This window comes from Sminthopsis crassicaudata, chromosome 2 (assembly GCF_048593235.1).
Source record: "Sminthopsis crassicaudata isolate SCR6 chromosome 2, ASM4859323v1, whole genome shotgun sequence".
NCBI classification, from domain to species: Eukaryota; Metazoa; Chordata; class Mammalia; order Dasyuromorphia; family Dasyuridae; genus Sminthopsis; species Sminthopsis crassicaudata.
Window position 1 is genome coordinate 241,055,361 of NC_133618.1, and position 13,472 is coordinate 241,068,832.

At 38.6% G+C, this 13,472-nt stretch overlaps 1 pseudogene; it reads left to right on the top strand.

Annotated features, from left to right (window-relative positions):
- Positions 1–9,041: 9,041 nt before the first annotated feature.
- LOC141555626 (cAMP-dependent protein kinase catalytic subunit alpha pseudogene) lies at positions 9,042–12,742 on the top strand (annotated as a pseudogene).
- The last annotated feature ends 730 nt before the right edge of the window (positions 12,743–13,472 follow it).

A 13,472-nucleotide genomic window follows, 5' to 3' on the forward strand; every position in this document is an offset into this window, starting at 1 on the left:
TATGCCTTATTTTTTTTTACTGTTCTATGATCCTAAACCAGTCCTTTTCTCTCTGATTTTCTTCTATCCATTCCATTCATGCCTCCCAAGCAACCCCACACTGCCTGCCCACACTGTCCATTTTTATCCTGTGTTTCTCTTACCCTCTGTCCTCTTAAATACATCTTTCAACTGTCATTGTTTTAGCACATTTAAAGCCCAGAAATCTCATAAAAGGGTGGAATGAGGGGGCAGCTAGGTGGTGCAGTGGATAGAGCACCAGCCTTGAATTCAGGAGGACCCGAGTTCAAATCTGATCTCAGACACTTAACACTTCCTAGCTGTGTGACCCTGGGCAAGTCACTTAACTCCAGTTGTCTCAGCAAAGGAAAAAAGAAAAAAAAAAAAAAAAGGATGGAATGGTTTGGAAAACACCACATTTTAGGAAGCTGACATACTAACGGGTACATAGAGTATAGGCATACCTCAGTGATATTGAGGCTTCAGTTCTAGACAACCACAGGAAAGCAAATATCACAGTAAAGAGTCAAAAACTCATACATATATATATGTATATATATATATATATTACATATAAAAATTATATTTAAACTCTACTCTAGTTTATTAGGTGTGTAATGGTGTTATATCTTTTAAAATACACATGTTAATTTAAAAATAATTTATGCAAAAATAAAACTAACCATTATCTGAGACTTCAGCAAGTTCTAATCTTTTTGTTGGTGGAAGGTCTTGCCTCGCTTTTGATGGTTGTGGTTGTGGAAGCCCAGGGTGACGGTAGCAATTTCTTAAAATATGAAAACCATAATGTTTGCAACATCAATTGATACTTCCTTATAAAAGTTATTAGAAATAATTCAGAACTTTAGCAAAGTTGCAGGATACAAAATAAATCCACATAAATCTTCAGCATTTTTATACATTACCAACACAATCCAAGAGCAAGAGATACAAAGAGAAATTCCATTCAAAATAACTGTTGAGAGTATAAAATATTTGGGAATATATCTACCAAAAGAAAGTCAGGAATTATATGAGCAAAATTATGAAACACTTGCCACAAAAATAAAGTCAGATTTAAATAATTGGAAAGACATTCAGTGCTCTTGGATAGGCCGAATGAATATAATTAAGATGACAATACTCCCTAAACTAATCTATTTATTTAGTGCTATACCAATCAGACTCCCAAGAAACTATTTTAATAACCTAGAAAAAATAACAACAGAATTCATATGGAACAGCAAAAGGTCGAGCTTTTTTTTTTTTTTTCATTTTTCCAAATTATCCCCTTCCTCCCTCCACTCCCTCCCCCTGATGACAGGTAATCCCATACATTTTACATGTGTTACAATATAACCTAGATACAATATATGTGTGTAAATACCATTTTCTTGTTGCACATTAAGTATTGGATTCTGAAGGTATAAGTAACCTGGGTAGATAGACAGTAGTGCTAACAATTTACATTCACTTCCCAGTGTTCCTTCTCTGGGTGTAGTTATTTCTGTCCATCATTGATCAACTGGAAGTGAGTTGGATCTTCTTTATGTTGAAGATTTCCACGTCCATCAGAATACATCTTCATACAATATTGAAGTGTACAGCGATCTTCTGGTTCTGTTCTTTTCACTCAGCATCAGTTGATGTAAGTCTCTCCAAGCCTCTCTGTATTCCTCCTGCTGGTCATTTCTTACAGAGCAATAATATTCCATAACCTTCATATACCATAATTTACCCAACCATTCTCCAACTGATGGACATCCATTCAACTTCCAGTTTCTAGCTACAACAAAGAGAGCTGCCACAAAAATTTTGGCACATACAGGTCCCTTTCCACTCTTTAGTATTTCTTTGGGATATAATCCCAAAAACAGCAATGCTGGGTCAAAGAATATGCACAGTTTGATAACTTTTGGGGCATAGTTCCAAATTGCTCTCCAGAATGGCTGGATTCTTTCACAACTCCACCAACAATGTATCAATGTCCCAGTTTTCCCACATCCCCTCCAACATTCATCATTATTTGTTCCTGTCATCTTAGCCAATCTGACAGGTGTGTAGTGGTATCTCAGAGTTGTCTTAATTTGCATTTCTCTGATCAGTAGTGATTTGGAACACTCTTTCATATGAGTGGAAATAGTTTCAATTTCATCATCTGAGAATTGTCTGTTCATATCCCTTGTCCATTTATCAATTGGAGAATGGTTTGGTTTCCTGTAAATTAGGGTCAGTTCTCTATATATTTTGGAAATGAGACAAAAGGTCGAGAATTTCAAGGGAAGTAATGAAAAAAAAAAATGAAGGTGGTCTAGCTGTACCTGATCTAGAACTATATTATAAAGCAACAGTCACCAAAACCATTTGGTATTGGCTAAGAAATAGACTAGTTGATCAGTGGAATAGGTTAGGTTCACAGGGCAAGATAGTGAATAAAAATAGCAATCTAGTCTTTGACAAACCCAAAGATCCCAACTTTTGGGATAAGAATTCATTATTTGACAAAAACTGCTGAGAAAACTGGAAATTAGTATGGAAGAAACTAGGCATGGACCCACATTTAACACCACATACTAAGATTAGATCAAAATGGGTCCAAGATTTAGGCATAAAGAACGAAATCATAAATAAATTGGAGGAACATGGGATAGTCTACCTCTCAGACTTGTGGAGGAGGAAGGAATTTGTGTCCAAAGGAGAACTAGAGACCATTATTGATCACAAAATAGAAAATTCTGATTACACCAAATTAAAAAGTTTCTGCACAAACAAAACTAATGCAAACAAGATTAGAAGGGAAGTAACAAATTGGGAAAACATTTTTACAGGTAAAGGTTTTGATAAAGGCCTCATCTCCAAAATATACAGAGAATTGACTTTAATTTATAAGATACTTCCTTATATTTAAAAACTTAGAAATCATTGTAGCATCATTAATTGGCTTAAATTTAATGTTGTTGTGTCTCGGGGAACAGAAAGATCTGAAGAGAGGAATAAAAATGGAGAATGGCAAGTCAGTGGGACAATAAGAACATATGTAAAATCTATGGATTTAGTTTCTTAAATGTATGATTCATGGCACTACAAAATAATTACAACAATAATATCAAAGGTCACTGAGATAGATCGCCATAATAGATATGATAAAGAAAAAATTTGAAAAATTTCAGGAATGATCAAAATGTGAACACAAAGACTCAATGTGAGCAAGTAATATTAGAAAATTGGCAACAGTGGACTTGCTTAGTTCAGGGTTACCACAAACCTTCAATTTGTTAAATTTGTTATTGCAAAGTATTCACAGTAAAGTGAATAGCAATAAAACAATGTATGCCTGTACACACTTTAAACCAGAACAGTGACAGGCTAAAAAATATAACATAAGAAGAAAAATTAAAAGAATTTGTGGAAATCTAGGATAGAAATCATAGGATTTAGACTTAGAAGAGTGCTTATAGATTATGTCCATATTTCACATTCCACAGATGATGAAATAGACTTTTCAGGAATGATTACAGACTGAAGTCTAAAGTGGTCTTGGGCAAGATAGTTCAGAAATGTCCCTTAGACTGGATTAATTGTATTCCTGAGACTAGAAACTAGAAAAGGATAGGATTATGTCATCCACATTTTTGTATCACCAACCATGTCTACTAAGAGCCTTAAGTTCAATTGATAGATCAATAACCAAGCCTTTATTAAGTGTTTACTATTGTCAGAGATCATGCCATATAAAAACTGACTGAATGAAGTTGAGATATTTCCTTTGGAGAAGAGTTAAAAGACAGATAAGGCAATCATTAAATATCTGAAGATTGTCATGGATTTTTTTTTTTATTTAATTCTAGAGGGGAGAAGAAAGAGTAACATAAAAATTACAAAGAATGTTTAAGTGTGTGGAGGGAAATTCTTCAGACTTATAGTTCTCCTTATCTGTCTTTTATAAGATGGTCACTAAGCTAATCTCTTCTCAAAATTTTAGTTTCCTCATAACTGGTATGTTAATAGCATTTACTTTGAAGTGTTCCAAGAAATACATGTAAAATGCTTTGTAAACCTTTCCCCACCACCACCAAATAGGTAATATTATTTTATTTTTTCCAATTACATTTAATTTTCAACATTCACTTTTATAAGATTTTTGAGCTTTTTCTTCTCTTCCTCTAAGTCCTCCCTCCTCCCCAAGAGAGAAAGCAATCTGATATAGGTTACACATCTACAATCATATTAAACATTTCCACATTAATTATGTCGTGAAAGAAGACTCAGAAAAAAAGGGAAAAACTACAAGAAATAAAAAAAAATGAAAACAGTATGCTTCTATCTGCATTAATATTCCATAGTTCTTCCTCTGGATGTGGATGGCATTTTCCATCATGATTCTTTGTCTTGAATCATATTTGCTGAGAAGAGCTAAATCTATCATAGTTGATCATCACATAGTGTTGCTGTTACTGTGTTCTCCAGTTTGTGCTCCCTTTGTTAAGTCTTTCCAGTTTTTTTCCCCCTGACATCAGCCTGTCCATCATTTCTTATAGCACAATAGTATTTCATTATATTCATGTACTACAATGTATTCAGCCATTCCCCAATTGATGGGCATTCCCCTCAATTTCCAATTCTTTGCCACCACAAAAAGAGCTACTATATATTTTTTTTGTATATGTGAGTTCTTTTAACTCTTTATGATCTCTTTGGGATATAGACCTAACTATTTCTGGGTCAAAGTTTATGCATAGTTTTATGACCATTTGGGGCCTAGATCCAGATTGTTCTCCAGAATGGTTGAATCAAATCACAACTCCACCAACAATGTATTAGTGTTCCATTTTCCCATGTCTTCTCCAACATGTATCATTTTCCTTTTCTTTAACATTAGCCAACCTGATAGGTATGAGTCTTTGTATGTCTTAAAAAGAGCTAGATAAAGTCTACTTGTTCCTATTGCTGCTATTTATTATCATTACTGTTATTATTAAGTTCATCCTCATGGAAGGTCTTCAAGACAAGACTAGGTATCCATTCATTGAAGATGCTGCAAAGAAAATTTTCTTTTCACTTCCTTATCTCACATCCTTAGAATCATTGGTTTCCTTAAAGACTCACACAAAAAAAAAAACTTTCCTGATTTCATCCCTTCACCAGTTCATGGTTGCTTCTCCCTCAAATAACCTTGTATTCACTTCTCCATGTCCATGTTGTATCTTCAACTTAAGGAGATACTTCAAATCAGAAACTATTTCATAATGGAGTATAGGGGTAAGGAAGAGGTCTCTTTAGCAACTAACACAATATCTGGCCTATGGAATGTTCTCAATAAATGTGTAGGGAATTGAATTGGATAAGACTAGATTAGCTGTTAAGGTCTTTCTGAGCCATAAGATCCTATAATTCCAATCAATGTTTAATAATCATTTTAATTGATTTTAAAATGAGTTTTGAAAAAAATTATTAATGTTATCATGGTCATTGATTTAAGGGCCCTTTATTATTGTTTGGGAATGAATTGTGGGGCACAGGCAGCATGCTTAGAGCAAAGATTCTGGGAGATCTAGTCCTAAATTTGATACATGATAGCTGGAAATATGTGTGTGTATTTGTGTGTATATATATATATATATATATATATATATATATATATATATATATATATATATATATATATATATATATATATACAAATGTTACTTTAATCTCCCTAAATCACATTTTCTTCACCTCAAAAATAAAGTTTTTTTTTTTAACAAATGAAAAAGGATAGGCTCAGGGAGAGCCTACAAAAACAAAAATAAAACAATCTGTGCTTTTTAGGATCCATTAGAGTAGGAGATACAACATGTATACAAATAAGTGGATACAAGGTAATTTGAGTAGGGAGTGAGAATGAAGAACTGAGAAAGGGATAAAATCAGGAAAGACTTCCTGTAAGAGGTACCACCTAAGGTAAACCTTGAAGGAAACTAATGATTCTAAGGATTGGAGATGAGAAGGGAGAAAATTATCCAAATTCTCTGTGTGCTTTATCTGAAGTCACACAGAATAAGCTCCGGACCCAGGGTTTGCATTTGTGTTCTCTTAAATCTAATAAATGTCTTTCCATCATGCTCTACTAAGAGACAATATGATAGTAAATAGAAAAGTTTACTTTGAAACCTGGAAGACTAGCATTCAAACATTGCTTTCAACACATACTGGCTATATGATTTCAAGCAATTCATTTAATCTCTCATTGCTCTAGACATGATAATAGAAACTAAAAAGGAGGTGTTCACCTGCATTAGTGGAAGGAATTTCCTAACCTGATAATTGCCTATATCAATGATATTATAGGCAAAGTCCCTATTCCCTGAAATGAAGGTTAGTATTATTTTCTTTATGTGGGTCGTGTAATAAAAATAGTTCATGGCTTATCTGTTGCTCTGTATGAAATTATCCTATTCTACACATGAATTGATTTTAAAACTTCACATTCAAGGATGGATTTCTACAGACAGAAGAGACAGTGAAACCTCCATGCATAACATCTTGTGAATGCTTTCTTTTGTCTCTACCCCAGGCTATCCCTGGCTCTCTATATATATTAGAGAAATAAGCTTTTTTTTGTATTTGCTCTTTTTTTCTATATTGCTGAACTGTTAGAGCCTAATAACATGACATTCTACTTTTAAGAGGGGACTAGTGTTGCTAATATAGATTTGTCATAATAGATTATTTAAGACATGGATGAGAAACTCAAGTTTCCACATGTAATTGGACCAAACTATCTCCACAAATTACTGTTTCTTTGTCTACATCAAACTAGAGAAGGTATGTTTATTGCTTTGCAAATCATAAAGCGTTTTCCGAATGTCAGCTAATGTTATAGCTTGGATGAGGGTTTACACAGCAGTTTCATCACAAGAACCTATGAGGTAGGTAGTATAAAGAATATTACTTCCATTTCAAAGAAGAAGAAACTGAAGATTAGAGAGGTTAAGTTATTTGGCCAACATCTGAGGGGGGGTAGGGGGAGAAGGAGGGGAAAAATTGGAACAAATAGTTTGGCAATTGTCAATGTTGTAAAACTACCCATGCAAATATCTGGTAAATGAAAACTATTTAAAAAAAAAAAAAAAGTTACTTGGCCAAGATCACACAGTAGGTACCATAGTATGAACTGGTAAGGATCAGTGAGAATTCAAACTCAGGTCTTATACCTTCAAGCCCGCCACTCTTTCCAACAGGCCAGGTGACCTTCATATTCTCATTGTTGTTCAGTCGTGTCTGACTCTTCATGATCCCATTTGGAGTTTTCTTGGAAAAGACACTGGGTTTCTCATTTCCTTCACCAGCTCATATTACAGATGAAGAAACTGAAGTAAGCAACATTAGGTGATTTGCTCAGGATCACACAATTAGTATGTGTGATTTGAACAAGTCTTTTTGGCCAGGTTAGGCATTGGACCACCTAGTCACCCACATCATCTTTATAATATATCAAATTACATCATAAATTACATCTAAAAGCATTTACTAAATATCTGCCTATAAAAGGTATGGTACTTGACACAGTTAATAAAAACTTTTGAAATGGTATAGTCCTGCTCTTAGGAACCTTATAATTAAATGACATGTCCAGGCATAAATTTATTACAACAAATTGTTTTTTTCTGCTTTTAATCAGCGGAGAGACTCAGCCAATAAAAAGAATAATTTGCCTCCTTGATTACTGGTGGTAGACTGTAATGGTCTGTTGATTCACAAAGCAAGCACAACCTTGAAGTTGTTGAAAACAATCTGGTGATCAGGGGAGTTTGTTGGTCTTTCCCTCACCTCTACTATTCTCCTGCCTTCACCTCCTCTAAACTTTTCTGTCCATTACCTGCTTTTGAGACTTCAGCCAAGTCTATGAAGCACGAAAGATCATTGTATTCCTTTCAAAGCCTCAATGTACATTTTTCTAAAAAGACATCAGAAACTAGTGAACCAGAAATTCTAAACTGGTTTCAAATCTGCTCACCATCCCAGTTGTCCTTCTCTAACTGGGCTTCAAGCTACTCAGTGTCCTTCCTAAAATATGAGCAATTTTAAGTGGTGTTTAAAAGATGCAAAATGGGAGGCAGTGTAGTATATAGGAGAAATCACACTGTCTCTGGCATCAGTGGAATTGAATTCAAATCCTGCTTCTGATAACACCTTGGTAGAGAAATAGTTAAAGCGCTGGGCTTGGAATCGGGAAGACTTTTCTTCCCAAGTTCAAATCTGGCCTTGGACACTTACCAGTTGTGTGACCCTGCAAGTCACTTAATTCTCAGTGATCTTATCTGTAAGATCAGCTAGAGAAGGAAAGCGCAAGCCACTCTAGTACATTTGCCAAGAAAAGCCCAAAATGAGGTCACCAAGAGCCAGATATGATTGAAGACCAAACAACAACAAAAAGAAGATTCCTCTTTTACTGCCGGGGTAATTTTGGGCAAATCCTCTCTAGTTCTCAGTTTCTCCATCTGTAAAATAAAATGAGGGGGTTGGACTGGACAGCCTCTGAGGTTTCCAAACCTGGGTCCCTCCCACCATCTATGATAGGGGAAAAGGGAATAATTTTTAAGGCAATTTTTAGTAGAAAGATATCTCTTCCATGTGGGAGTAGGGAGAGAAAAGAATCAGGGAAGCTATCTTAGAAGATGTATCTGAAATGATCGTTGAAGGAAAAAAATGTGAAATAGAGGAATGAATGCATTCTAGGCATGGATAAATGTATCACTAGCTTGGCTGATTCAACTGTAACTTGTTCCAGTCCTAGACCTTGCCTTCTAACTTGATAAAAGTTTAATTGAAATTGTAATGCATGGAGAAAGCAACTCACGAATTACAAATAGTGATATTAAGGGCAATTAGTGTAGAACTCCTGCAATTTGGTGACAGTTGTCCAGACAAATTAGAATTTTTGCTACATCTCTGTTAATGTTCAAACACTTATCAAACTTATCATAACAACCATTCAAGCTACTACTTAAAAGAAGTACAGATCAAATAGTTCCCCTTGTCAAAATACTCACCCTCTTGAGCTCAAGCCCTCAGTGAAATCATCTTTAATGAATTCTAGGGCAGTGTAACCTTTGGGGGGTCTGAGTAAGAGGTTTATTTATATAGGTTACAGTGACATCTTTAAGCTTTAAGGCTGAATTTGAAAATCCCTTTTTTACTCTGTGTCACATCTAATGACTCTATGGCAAATAACGGCTCTGGCAGGGAACAACAGCCAGTGAAATTAAAGCGTTCTTGTTCTGTTTACCTTTCATTTGATATTAACCATTATTAAATAGGGTACTCTGTCTTTCCTTCAGTGAATTCCTCCTCTGCTACAATAACACTGGCTTTTGCAGGCAGCCTCGGATCCCTTAAGGCTATGTCAGCTCAGGGCAAGCTTGTGAGGGTTTGCCCGGCTGGAGAAGTCTCAGATGAGGACTGGAAGGATGTGCAGTGCGGGACCCGAGCAGATTACCTGCGTCTAAGCGGACCTTGTTTGTGACAAAGGGAAGAGTTAGGGGAGAAAATCTTTAGGCTGTGGATCAGACACAGTTACAACAAACCCCGTGAGGATTTAGACACTCGGCTAAACTAAAAACTCGGTCAAATAAGTCACTTTGTAGTCAGGTTTCAGTGTTTCAGACGTAACAAGGCTTTGCTGGAGTGATCGGGGCCCCGGCATTCCCTGATCATCTATGGAGGCAGCCTTCTCACCTCTGGTGCATTCTTCATTCCATGCCCCACTCAGTTGTCATCTCCATGGAAAAAAGAAAACAAAGGAACTAAGTCAGCTGAGCTCCCGACCGCCGCCGCCGCCGCCGCCGCCGGGCGGGGGTGGGGGACACCTAGTGGCCTGCGTCCGTGTCAGCACCGCTACCCTGGACCGCAAAAAGAAGGACGCGGCCCGAGCTGGAGCCGGAGCCAGCTCCACCGAGATGGGGAACACGTCCGCCACCTGGAAGATCAACGAGCAGGATACGGTCAAGGATTTCCTAGCCAAGGCCAAAGAAGAATTCCTCAGGAAATGGGAAAATCCACCTCCGTCAAATCCAATCCAACTGGATCAGTTTGAAAAATTCAAGACCCTAGGCACGGGATCCTTTGGCCGAGTGATACTTGTGAAGCACAAGGAATCCGGGAACTACTATGCCATGAAAGTCCTCGACAAACAGAAGGTGGTGAAGCTGAAACAAATCGAGCACACCCTGAATGAGAAGCGTATCCTGCAGTCCGTAGACTTCCCGTTCCTCGTCCGACTAGAATTTGCCTTCAAGGACAACACTAACCTGTACCTAGTGATGGATTACGTCCCGGGTGGGGAAATGTTCTCCCACCTACGGCGCCTGGGAAGGTTCAGTGAGGCCCACGCCCGCTTTTATGCTGCTCAGATTGTCTTGACTTTTGAATACCTTCACTCTCTAGACCTGATCCACCGAGACCTGAAGCCTGAGAACCTGCTCATTGATCGGCAGGGCTACATCCAGATGACAGATTTTGGTTTTGCCAAGCGTGTGAAAGGCCGCACCTGGACCTTGTGTGGGACTCCCGAGTACCTGGCTCCCGAGATCATCCTGAGTAAGGGCTACAACAAGGCCGTGGACTGGTGGGCCCTGGGCGTCCTCATCTATGAGATGGCCGCAGGCTACCCCCCCTTCTTTGCTGAGCAGCCCATCAAGATATATGAAAAGATCATCGCTGGGAAGGTGCGGTTCCCCTCTCACTTCAGCCCAGATTTAAAGGACCTGCTTAGGAACCTGCTCCAAGTGAACCTCACCAAGCGTTACGGGAACCTCAAGAATGGCGTCAATGACATCAAGAACCACAAATGGTTCTCCAGCATCGACTGGATAGCCATCTACCAGAAGAAGGTGGATGCTCCCCTTATACCAAAGTACCGAGGCGCGGGCGACACGAGTAATTTCGATGATTATGAGGAGCAGGAGCTGCGGATCTCCGTCAACGAGAAATGCGCCAAGGAGTTTGCCGATTTCTGATGGTGTCACTGGGCCCTGGTGGTTTTCTTTGCGGGTGGGGGAGGGGGGAGGGGGGAATTGAATGGACTGAGGGCCCCAGAGTTCCTTGCACATTAGTTTTTTCCCTTGGGAGTCAGGAAAGCAGAGATGTTTTCAGGGAGGGGAGAGGGAGATTCAAATATCTGATGCCCCTCTTCCCTCCCATGCCTAACACCCACTGCTTTTCTTTCACTGTCTCACTCCAGCTGGTAGACCCCTGGCTAGGTTCCCTCTGCTCTTTGCCTAATTCCATACAAGTTTTAAATGAGTTTTTCCAGCCCAAACAGACTTGAACCTTCCCCCTCTTAACACCACCAGAGATCAGGTTTCTTTCCACCCCTGCCCCCCCACTCAGATTGATATACTTGTACCTAGAGCTAGGCCCTTGTTTTTGTAGCTCCTTAATGATCCCTCTGGTGCTGGGAAGCTGGGGCAGGAGAGCCCGGGACCCCAAATTGGAAAATCTCCCAATTCCCAAGACTACCCCTCTCCCTGGAACTTCAGAACTTTATCTAAGGGCAAAAGGGCAGACAAACCATTTCTCCACAAGGAGAAACCCTGCATGGGAAGATATTTTGGTAAAAAATTTTGTGGCTCCTTTATATTTAAAAAAATTTAAATATTATTTAAATTATATTTGCCTTCCATCCTAACTCCTTCCTACCTTCCCCAGCTGTCCCAAATATATGTTAATGGGTCTGGATCTGCCCAAATCAAAGACTATAGAGCTTTTAACCTCTGAGATCTTAGCAGATGGTTTTGAGCTGGGTCTGTGACTTGGAGAAAAAGGGGATACTTACTACTGATGTCAACTGAGGAGTTGTGGGAATAATTGTGAGATTCCCTTGAGGGGTAGCCTGCCAAGTTTGAAACAATCCTGGACTCTCGGTACTAGCACCATCACTACCCTTACTCCCAGTGGTCTCCTTTCCTCATGATCAGCTCTCTTAATCCCCATAGCTTCCCTATTCCCCAGTTTTTGCTCACTTGGGGTATTAGAGCACCAGAAAAAAACAAACGGAAAAAAAAAACAAACAAAACCATTTCTCAACCCACTCTGGCAGCCTAGCTTGTGATCCCTGCCAAAGAGGCCTCTCAGATATCCCTGGAGCACACCTCCTTCATTTTGGCCATTCTTATCTATAGATTTTTTAATGCACAGCCACTAACTTCCCATTCTATCTGGGAGTGTCATTCCCTGAAAGCAAGTTGAAGAATGTAGCCCACCCTGGATATGGAAAAAGGGGAGCCTCCTCCACACTGGGAAAAAGAAAATAAGTGCCTCAGCTTCAAAGTAAAAAGCTTCCTTTTGCCATGGGAATGCCAATTTTTATTGCCCGATAGATTAACCACCATCCTCCATCCCTAGAAGTACCTTCCATCTAGCTTGAATGACATCTACCCATCACTTCTCCCACTGACCACTTGTTGAGGCATATGAATCATAATTTTCCCACTTTCTCTAGGAAGTAGTCTGAGTGGAGAGCAGCCCACTTCTCTCCACCCCTTTTTCTTTTTTTGTCCCTTTCTCAATTTCCCCCATCTCTGAAGGAGTTCATAGGCCTGGGGTAAGAGTGGGGGTGGGGAATACCTGGGAATTTAAAACGATGTAATTCAAACAAATTTGTTTCATGGAAATGACTTCCTCTTTATGTGCTTTGTTGTAAACACATTTAAAAACTATTACCAATAAAGTTTTGTTTAAAAAAAAAAGAAAAAAAAAACATGGAAAGGTCTTGAAGTTAAACTGAACACTCAGCTGAACCTCAACCCAAAGTCATTTCTGCTTTGGCCAGAAACCCTGACGGTCTTTCCTTCCCAGATTCATTCATTCATTTATTTATTTAGATTTTTTTTTTTTTTGACTAGATGAATGAGGAGATTATTTGCCTCAATCTCTACCTAGCTTTAAGCACTGAATGGATGAGACCTGTTGGAAACCTTAGCTTAAAAAGGCCAAGGTCTCTCATTTCATCCAGAACTATATCCAGTTGTCTTGATCTATAGATCTATATCTTACCACAGGACTCAGGAGGCTTTGGAGGGGAAAGTGAGGCAGGTGACTTTGCACAGCCCTCCCTCACTTAAATCCAGTTCATTAGCATGTCATGGCCTCACTTCCCTGATGTCATGGTCTTCTTCAAGATTGAGCAAAAGACAAACAGCACAGCCCTATGTTCAACAGCTATTTCCTTGCATGTCTTCTTTCATAAAGCTGCTTTTATATCCCTAACTGAAACCAGGTCATTTACTTACTCTTCAATATCTGAGGTTAGAACAGCTGTCCAAAGTAATTTACTAGAGTTCCCCATCAATGCGGGAACTTTTCAGGTATATTAACACAGCTTTTCTTGCCTTAAGTATGGATTGAATTAGATAAGCTCCCATCCTCTCTGACACCCAGGAACCAGCTAGGCTGAATTCAAAAAAGCTCATCCCTAGAAGGACTGCCAA